At 35.8% G+C, this 10661-nt stretch overlaps 1 non-coding gene across 1 annotated transcript; it reads right to left on the bottom strand.

Annotated features, from left to right (window-relative positions):
- Positions 1 to 9954: 9954 nt before the first annotated feature.
- Trnaa-ggc (transfer RNA alanine (anticodon GGC)) lies at positions 9955 to 10029 on the bottom strand. Its single transcript has one exon. It is a non-coding gene; the product is annotated as a tRNA-Ala (tRNA).
- Positions 10030 to 10661: the final 632 nt, after the last annotated feature.

Genomic DNA, 10661 nt, shown 5'->3' with positions numbered 1-10661 from the left:
TGACAAAACTACAGAACTAACTCTATTAGTGTTACATTTAAATTGCTCTTTTGACCAATAAAACTATACAATTTTACGGTTTCGTGTATGCAGTTTTGCATCACAAGATCATATTTCTCTTAGACTGACATTTTTTTTCACAACAGAAAATGGATAAAATCTAACGCCAGAGCCAATTTGGTTAAAGTAAGCTAACTAATTGATGATTAGGGATTTTAATGAAATCATTAGACCCCTTTTAAGCTGTTATTATAGGCAGTGAAAAATTCATAAGTACATCTTGTGGCAGTTCGCCTAGTAACCAATATCTGTGATGATCGATACTGATTGTTATTGCTAATTATGAAATATTAATAAGAATCGTCGTAAACCCTAATCGGCCTAATTAGGTCAAAAAGGGTAGACCATTATGCTACGGCTTCAGACCAACGGGGGTGAACCAGGAGAGGGGAACCAACTATATGTTTTATTTTTTCAACTGTTTCTAAGTAAATGCATTTTTTTGGCGGTATGCACAAACTTCAATATGTTTTACGTATGTTTTGTCTGTGTTGTGGAAATGTATTCAGACCTATAAGACGCCATGCGTACCGTACATACATGTTACACCGTGAAATCATAAATTCTATATAGCGCAGTTTTTGGTTAAAATAAACTGTAAACTAAATCCTGCTATTTCGACCAAAAGTGTTTTATTTTGTTTCAAGTTCCTAATGCCTTACGAACCCTTTTAAATTGCTTTTTCGTCAATTTTAACAAATTATACGCAGTTTTTCAATAAATTCAGCTGCATTTTGCGCACTATTTAGAACAAAGTGTTTTTAAAAAAAATGTATTATAGAGCCACGTTTGACGTAACTTTGTTAAAAGTTTCATGGCACCCTAAAACAAAATCCTAGGTCCGGCCGTGCAGACCACTTGTCCTTTAATCTGAGAAGCCATTTATCCTAAACCAAGCCCAACTCCTTAATGAAATCCTAAATCTACTTAGGTTTAGATATAAGCTTTTACTAAGATATAGATAATTACATTTGTATGCGTTACGTAGTTTTGTTAGTTATTTAAAATTGGGTTTTTCTTAGGCTTTTGTACTGTTTTAATTTCCAAAATCTCTTAAAAACACTATAGGCCAGTAGCCCAACCTACAAGAGAAATCACAAACGAAATGAACTTGTGTACATACTTTTCGGCTTTTTTACGTGCTTTATTCTATTACAGCACGCTACTTTTAGGCGTTATGGTAGCGTGGGCACTGGAAATGCATACTGCAAAGGTTCACTGCATTTGGTATGTAACAATTTAGCGTTACATAACTCTAGCCTGGTTTATGTGTGAACTTTAATATTTATTGTATCCACGATAAGTTCTCATAAACTGAATTCCGTGAAATGCTAATGCTCTATAGATGGCTGTGTAATATTGTTTAGAACCGCTTTCAAAACAGAATACCATTTATAGCACCGCTTCAGTGTCCACATTATATAATCATCGTTTACTTTATTCAGCTGCAGTTTCACGTGGGCGATTTCAGGCAGCTGTCAACACAGAAGTCCTGATTTTCTGTTCTGTATTTATAAGTTGAAGAAATATAATTAGATTTGTACCGAATATCTATAATACGACTAATGTACTTTTTTGTTGCTAAATATATCATATTTTCTTGTAGTGACAGCCTTGGTTGTTGATTGCCGTGACTGGTGGTTCTTTCCACTGGGAAAGTTTCACTAGTTTCACCTACATAGATTGTAAACCTAATTTATGCTAGGTAATATACCTAAAACTTGCATCCGTTTTGGCTCATAGCCCTTAGTCACGCGTCTATTATTTATTGTATACCACTAAACTCATATAGCAGTGCAAATGCTGACTGATATCTAATGTAAATGTAAATTTTATTGCGGTCTATTACCGACGGGATATCAATATATAGCTGGACGCTATGAAACGCAGAGAAACAAGTGCTTTTGTTTTGGTCAATCATTAAACGTAATACATTTAATCCGTTGGTATATACCCGTGATGATCAAAATGAAAACTACAGGTCTCAGCTAAAAATACGATCACCCTAGTTCTTGAATTACCAAGATTTTTTCATAAAACCGTATTATGTACCTCAACTCAGGTTTAACGTGTACTTTGGAGATTATCAATGACCTATTAATTCACAATGTGGATCCGAAATATCTAATAATATGGATTTCTTATTTCTAACTACATAAATGACTTGTCTTGTGATTTGTTAAGAGATGTGATAGAGGCATTTCAAATACCGTACCCAATAACGGAATTATCCATGCTCCACCGCACATTGTTTACTTTCAAACTATAGGTATGAGCTAAAAAGTCAATGGCAAAGTTTCGTCACAATTAGTCAATTGTATTGATTGACTGTCGGCTTTTCAAACCGAAGCGGGGCTCCAACTGTAGGAGCAGTTACAGTTAAAAAAAATCGTTTTACCCTCTCTTTGCGCGCTGGCGGTTGGTGCAACCTTTAAACCAAATACTCGGCGGCGAGGAGCCCAGACTGCGCGTTTGAATATAAGAAACAAGGCGGGAGAGGAGCGTAGAAAAGAGTGGGGGGTGAGAGGAAAGAGCGGCGGGCGTAAAATCTACGCTCGACTTGGGGAAACATGATATCCTTTATTCGTTGGGCATCAGACTGTGACACCACGTCGCTGAAAACTGCAATTTGATTGTGACTCGACGCATGTGACATTAACGAACTGCTAGGCCACTTCAAGGCCAAAGGTTATCTTTTATTCGCTGTTGGGTTTAGTTTTGGGTAAACTGCGAACTGTTTACCAGTGCAGTGGTTCTTAACCCTTTCAGCGACGTTACACTTAAGAAGAACTTTATGGTATTCCACTTCCCTATTTCCACTATAAGTGCAAATGTTTAATCTGTTATCAAATATTGAATACAAATTCCAGAAAGACTGTGTAATTGCATCGTAATAAGAAACACAATTAAACTATTTGCTGGAAATACCATGTGCTATTTTCGTTTTTATTTATCATAGGTCAAATAACATTGCAAAAATCCCCTCGTAAAACTGCCAAATTACCTCTTCCTTTTGGTAAAGAACTACAGGCTACTGGCAAGTTTTTGGCAGGGTTGTAATGCCTTCAGTCATTGAATTGACCTAAGTGCACTTCAGTCACTATTTTCAAATGTCCTGACTTGTCTTAAGTCTTTTGATCAAAATGACTTGACTTGACTTGACTTAAGTCTTTCGGACAAATGACTTGACTTGGACTTGAGTCATTTCATCAAATAACGATTAAATTAAGCGTTTTTTTTTTAATTTATATCAAGTTTTGCACATTAAACACTTTTATTGCTGTATATTGCGTATGTGTCGTTGTTTCATGTTACAGTTGAATTGTTGCTTATAAGTTTACCAATTTTAATAGTTTAACAGTGCACTTTTAAGTCAATAAAATGACTTAAAATTGACTTGCTATGACAATGACTTGACTTGGACCTAAGTTATTTTTAAATGACTTGCAGGAACTTTAGTCATTTCTAAATGACTTGTGTACACAACTGGTTTGTGCTTTCTAGAAAATCTACAAATCCAAATATTTTGCAGCGTTCATTTCAAGGTGAAAAATAAGCTCTAAAAGAGAGATATTATATCTTACTGCCAACATAAAACCTAACACTTTCTTCCGTAGCATTTTGTTAAAAACCGAATTGGTAAAGTCAAATACACGTTTCGTTTAAATCAACTTATGAGGGTATTTGTTGACGTAGTTAAACGGTACAACTATTTGCTGTGTAGCAAACTCAGTATGGTGTAATATACATTTAAATCAGAATAAAAATACCACCACGCTTTAACATTATCCTAAGAACTGTGTTCCTATGTTGTTATTCCACTGTTATAACAACGTACCTTGCCTGAAATATAAACATGTTTTGAGCACAAGTAAATTTGCTTTAGGCTTTAGAATTACCTGTTACACAGTAAACTATACAAGTTGCCTGCATCTAACCAACTGACGAAACATTTTTAGGATGTTTGCTGGTTTGTCCGAGAAACTCTTAAGTTGTTGGGGCTTAGGCAGGATAATAAACTTGTGTACGGACGTATCACAAATTAAATAATGACACTGTCGTATAGTCATGTACAAACTTTTATAGATAAATCTGGAAAGTAAACTATAGAAGATTGCTAAACACAACACACAAAATTAAAACATTTTAAAGAAAATATTAAGAGATATCTTTGGAAAACTTGTTCTATTTGTAGATTGCTCATAACATCTGTTTCCGTTGAGTATTTTATTATGATTTTGACCGCTGTAAACCATATTTATTTTGTCTTATGTAACGCCTTGTTTCTCGAATCACTATTTATATTGTTTGTCCTCGGTAAATTACGACATGTTCAACAACGACAAAATAAACGCCGATGATGCGGAACCCCCACGTGATTTAACCAAAACGAACTTCGTATTTGGAAATGCATTCACACCGGACATACATTTGCGAAGTTACCATGTTATCTTTTATGGTATATAAAGACGATTTTGCTTTATATGTATGTCCAACGTCGATATCCCTTTATTGAAATCTCTCCGTTTCATACAAGCATGAGTTAAAAAACTCAGATGTTTACAAACCTATCCTTTGTACCACTCTGAGCGTTTTACCAGCCTTAAATGCACAGCAAGCCGGTTTGACAGGAAACTGTAGTACCATTGAGCTTTACTGAACTTGGCCACTTCAGGTTTCTAGCATTATTGTCAGAAATCCTAGAGCACTCAATGCGCGCACATACATATAGTTATATAACTGTAGACCCTGTGCCTTTTGAATAGAGGTTTCTATTCCCTTATTTTCGTTGTCCTGCTGGACGATCTTCTACCGCTTTCAGTTTTCTTTATTACCCTCTTTTGGGTTTAGTTGGCGCTCTATGGTAGGCTAGCTGCAATATTGCACTTTGGTAACTTATTATTAGCCAGGATTAGCCTTCCGTGCTTATTTTTAAGATTTGGATTCAGGGAGAAGAATACCAGGCCATGATTCCCGAGATTATATCTGATGTCAACTTTTACTAAGGAAATGCAAAAATCCGCTTTTTGTTTTTGCAGTTTTTGCCCGTTTTAAGCAATTCTGGGGGCCGATTACGGAAACTTTTAAGTACGAGGACTCTCTACTAACTGTTTGGTACTTGCAAAATTAGTACTAACCGTTTTGGAGTTTGCCGTAAGATACAAATTTTCCATGACAGAAATACGTCGTAAACTTAACGTAAGTAAACATTGTTAGTAGGCCATGGCATTTACGAAGTGACTAAGAAACTTTGTGGAATACATTCAATAATAAAATATTCGTTGTTCAGACAGCGAAAAAAATGTCGTTGTTGAAGAGGGGCCAACCCTTGCCAGAGCTAGTCTAGGTCCATTTTCCAGCATAATATCAAAAGAGTTAAAAAGAATGCCTGGATTATAGTAACAGCAAAGGTAATTTTGAAATAAATTCGGGTGTGGAATGGCCGCCGACGTTGGCTACTTTCTATATACAGCAATAAGGAGATTCATTTTATTGCTTCTAAACAGAGCCTTTGAGAAGGACGCGTTTGTATTACGCTATTTCAAGAATGTGACGCTATAACTGTCTGCTACAATTTCACCGGCGCTCAGCACAACCAAGATATTTCTTGAATATTATACTTGAAACTGGAAATCCGAAATCAACGACAGTGTTTAGCAAGCAAAATTATAATTAAATAGGGGTGTTATACCTTCGATGATATAAAATCATACAATGGCACTCGAAGAGACTTTGTACTGGTACTAAAAAAGTTAACAAAAGTAGAAAACAGAAGATTCGGGTGAACAAAAGATTCGGGTGGACTTTTTTGGGCGTTTTAATGTTAAAGTTGGCAAAAACAGAGTTTGTACAGCGCTGTAGGAGTTGTGTACAACAAAAACGAAACCATTAGAAACATTGCACAAATTAGGAACCGCTGCTATAGACCATTAAGAACTATACCCCCGGTTAAGAACCGCTGCTATAGACTAACTAGACAAGCTTTTGTAAGAAATAAGAACATAGCCTACCATACAGTAATTAACACTGATATAGTAGGCTAGGCCTACACAATTTTAAATGGGAGGTTCTGTTGCCAATTTCGGGGCGCAATGTTTGCAATAACAATCAAGAAGGTAAGGCTGCTAGAAAAATTTGTTGGAAAACCTGTTTTAAACCAGAAATTCAGCATGTTTCATGGCTACAGTGTTTTTTTGAAATGAATACAACGTCTCGCTTAAAAGCCTTGTTAAATGTTTAAGCAATATGACTTGATATGCGAAAAAATAGGACATTTTTGACATCCTCGGAGGACCATTCAGTTTTCTTGAGATAGAAGGACAAATCCTCCTGAAAGAGGACATATGGTAGGCCTACCTTATCAACTATGACTCTGATTTTGTGAGAAATATTGTACAAGTCTTCACCCTCTGTTGTAGGTTCAGTATTTGTGGCATTAACCACTTTTTAAGCACCTGTCCACTGTCGCCTAAAATCAACGATTCGCCGAATTATTCAGAACAGTGGTTCTCAAGGTTTTTTCATATTCCTCCCTTACAAGCTCACTATTCCTCTTCATAAAAAATATTGCCTTTTTATTTATTACTTCGATCTAGCCTGGTGACATGAAATCATACCTACAGGAAAATAATCGTCAAAATTAAAAACAGTAAAGCTGCAATAAGACACTACTGCGCCAAAAGTCAAGACTTTTTGCAAAAATTGGATGCGTTAATTATCTGAAAGTTGAGTTTGTTTGAACGTATGACGTAGGTATTAATGTTATACCTGTAAAAAAATACCATGTAAAAATACCTGCATTGGTGTATATTTATGGATGTAACTGTGATGAAACAATAGACTTAGATTATGGACCTAATACTGATAGACGCTTTACAATACCAATCATTACAGTTAAATAAGCTTTGAGTTGCATATAACCGATTGAATAATTTTTTTTTTATTAATTTTTTTTAGACTTCATAAATCTGTTGATTTCGCTTCAAAAATGGAATTGTGACATGGAGTCTTAATATAGCCAGGACCCCCTAAAACTAGTTGGACCACAGTTTAAGAACCCCTGTCTAGTAACTAGGTTAAATTACGCCGTAAACTACAGTTAAACTCTCGATATAATGTTTGTATTTAAAAGACGAGATGAACTACTCCAAAACACAATAAGATGCATTCAGTTATGTTATACTAAGTTGGCGAATCTTTCTTTGTTGATAATAATTCAAGGTTATGTACGACTGCTAAGGCTGAAAAGATTCCCGCAATACTTAAGCATATAATATATATGTAAATAAGATACGCGCGAAAATAGAAAAAATTATGTGGAATCGCCTCTTGCCCAGTTTAAAACGGCGGGCCGGATAATTTACACTGGCGGCCCAGATCCGGCCAACGGGCCGTAGGTTGCCTACCGCTCATATAGAGAGTAAACGTAAGCAAGTTTTTTTTGTGACGATTAGAAAAATATACTTGCTAATCGCAAATCAAATTTAAAAATGAACATTGTTTTCGCTGAAGCAAAAACTTACCTTGATGCTAAGCATAACGAGCCCTTTAAAAGGTATGATTTAAAACTGTGGCATTTTCCGAATTCTAAACCGAAAAAAATTGCAAGAGGAGTCAACTAAAACCTTGCATTAAAAGATTTGCGGTGCTACTTCGTCAATATAAGATGCGCTAGTATTTGTAAACTGCTACGGTATTACAAAATCCGGCTAAATATTTTTTTGGCCTCAGCAAATGGTATCACTGCTAATAGCACACGGCACTTTAAGAATGCAAATAGTAACTTAAGAGTTATAACTAGGGCAGTTAAATACTGCAAAAAGTCAAAATAAAAAATTTGACCTACCGCTAAAATCTTGACGAAAGATTTAACTTCTTTGCCAAACTTTTAATTGTCCTATTTATAACAGTTAAGTTACTAATTGCATTCTAAAAACGCCGTGTGCTATTAGAAGGGGTATTTTTCAAACTATTTCAAGTCAAAGTCAATAAAATCAAATTACTGATGACAGTAAGACACTAACACAGTACACATACATCGTCATACAACAACCCGTTGTTTAAATCAATACATTCCTAAAAGATCGAAAGTTTGTAAAACAGTATTTTTCGGCCAAGTTTATGAAAAAAGTCGAAATATTTCTTTTTTAGATCAAAAAATACTAGTCCTAGTAACCTAGTTATTAGATATGTCACGGTTTATCAATGTAAGATAATTGATTTACATGTTTCTCTTTTATTTAGCCATGAACATTGAACATGCATGACATAGTGGAATGCATGACATAGCGAAATAGTTCGGTTAACGAGAGTTAAAAGAGTTTTACTTAAAAATATTATTTTTAAAATATTTTGGCTGTTATGGATTTGGCAGGCTTACACTGGTTACCACCCACTTACGTACGCTACTGTCGTCTGGGATATATATGGGATGAATATTGCACAGGAAGCCGACAAAATCGAATACAATAACAGACATCCTAATAATACAAACTGTAGCCCAGCTGCTTATAAACAGCAGACTAAAAATTACTTTCCAAACCAATATGACTTATTTGCTTTTCCCTTAACTAACATTTAAAAAAATACAACTAAAATGAGGTGGGATCGATTTGATTAGTTATCACTCTTGTCCAGATTATAGCATTACTACTGTAATGGACTAATTAAATATATTTAGTAAGACAACACAACGTTGGAAGTCGTTCTACAAAATTTAGGGGCTTCTGAGCTGGATATTACCATCCTTTTTTTCAAATTGGTTCTGTATTTCGTGATAATCGCCTTTTTTATATATTCATCCGGAGGTTTTAATTTCATTCGACGAAGGTTAAAATGGTGTAAATTTAAACTACAAAGAGTGTGATATCGTGAAATTACACTAACTCCACACGAAGCGAAATACTATCCCAAGGCTGAAAGAGAGCGTCGGCAGTTGTCCCGATATGGAATGGGAATGGCTGTTTCAGGCCGAAATTTAACAATCTCATCACAGTCCGGACACAAACCAAATTCACACTAAATTTCTGACAAGTTTAAAAACACAGGCATAGGGGTGTCATATAATTCACAAACCCACAATACATGGTTGAAAAATATTGAATGATATATTCTATTCTACCTTTACAACTTACAGACTGCGGCACTATCGATTTCGAAATTTGGTACTACGTATCCTACTCGAGTCCCGAGTCCGACTCCAACAAAATAAACCGACTCCAGTTCCGAGTCCCGAATCTCTGACTCCGCAGCCCTGATGAGGATTAAACGTGGACGTACTTTACACTATCCTGTGTGAGCAACGAGGGGATGCCTTCGAGGGCAAAATTGCAAAAAAATAATTTTGCGATACCCTAAAAACCTAAGCCAATTCAAACTTTGACAATCCAAACGAACTAAACTAAGAACAATTTCCTAATCAGGGACCTTGAACTTTTATAATACCACACTCATATCCAGTGCTTTAAAACATGTTTTGTTGAGCAGAGAAATTATTTTCCCGAAGAGTTGTTTTGCAATTCACCCGAAGGGTTTTTTGAATAAATTGAATTGATCCCAGGAAGTCGAACCGGTACCGAACCGAAACTTTATGAACCGGTTTTGGGCAAGTTTTTTCCGACCCGCAACGGAAACTGAACCGTGTTTGTAAAATTTTAAGGAGCCGAACCGGAACTGAACCGAATAACTTAAAAGAACATGAACCTTAAACGAACCCGAACCTGTAAACGAAAGCGGTTCACTCCAGCATGACACCACAACTTGTATTTGCAGAGTCAATGTTCACAATTTTATAAAAAAATTTTAAATATTAATAATTAGAGAAACCGAAAGCCATCGCTGACTCACCGAATCAGTTGATCTATGATGCACGCAGAGCAGACTAGAAAAACAACTAGCCTGCAGTGAGGTTCGAACTCACGACCTCCGGTCAAGCCGGGGCCGTCGCTCTACCAACTGAGCTATGCAGGCTCAGAAGGGAACGAGTCGAGAAACAACCATGCGCCAATGCTTGCTCAATCTGCTTGCATCATAGATCAACAGATTCGGTGAGTCTGCGATGGCTTTCGGTGTACTAATTATACGTAAGCCGTAGTCGTTGGTCAAAAAGCAGCTTCGAAGGGCTAGATCTCAGTTATTAACACACATATGTGTGAATGTTTCATTGAACAAACTATATGGTATTGGATCCCCTTCTATGAGGTTGCTTGTACTAACAGACTGTCCCAACGAAACCTAAATTTCCCTTCCAGAGTAGACTAAAAAAAACTTACCTATAAGTCTAGGAAAACATGAAGCAATGCAGTGTTGTTGTGACTTAAGTCAAACGCTTAATTTAAGTGCACTTACGTCACTGTTTTTTTTAAATGTCTTTGGGTCAAAGGACTGGGTTTTTAATTAAGTAATTTTATTTAACATTTTTTAATAAAATTGATCAATTTATCTCTTATGGTTTACGTAAAACGATTATATTTCTCCATGTTTTTTTTTTATTATTTAGTTATAGATTATAATCGGACGAGTTACCAATTTTAAAAGTTTTTCCTTTGCTTAGAGCCTTAGACATAAGTTATTGCTCGACTGGGACTAGAAGTGACTTCAAA

Source organism: Ascidiella aspersa, chromosome 5 (genome assembly GCF_963924565.1).
Source record: "Ascidiella aspersa chromosome 5, kaAscAspe10.2, whole genome shotgun sequence".
NCBI classification, from domain to species: Eukaryota; Metazoa; Chordata; class Ascidiacea; order Phlebobranchia; family Ascidiidae; genus Ascidiella; species Ascidiella aspersa.
This window is presented reverse-complemented; position numbering and strand designations above follow the sequence as displayed.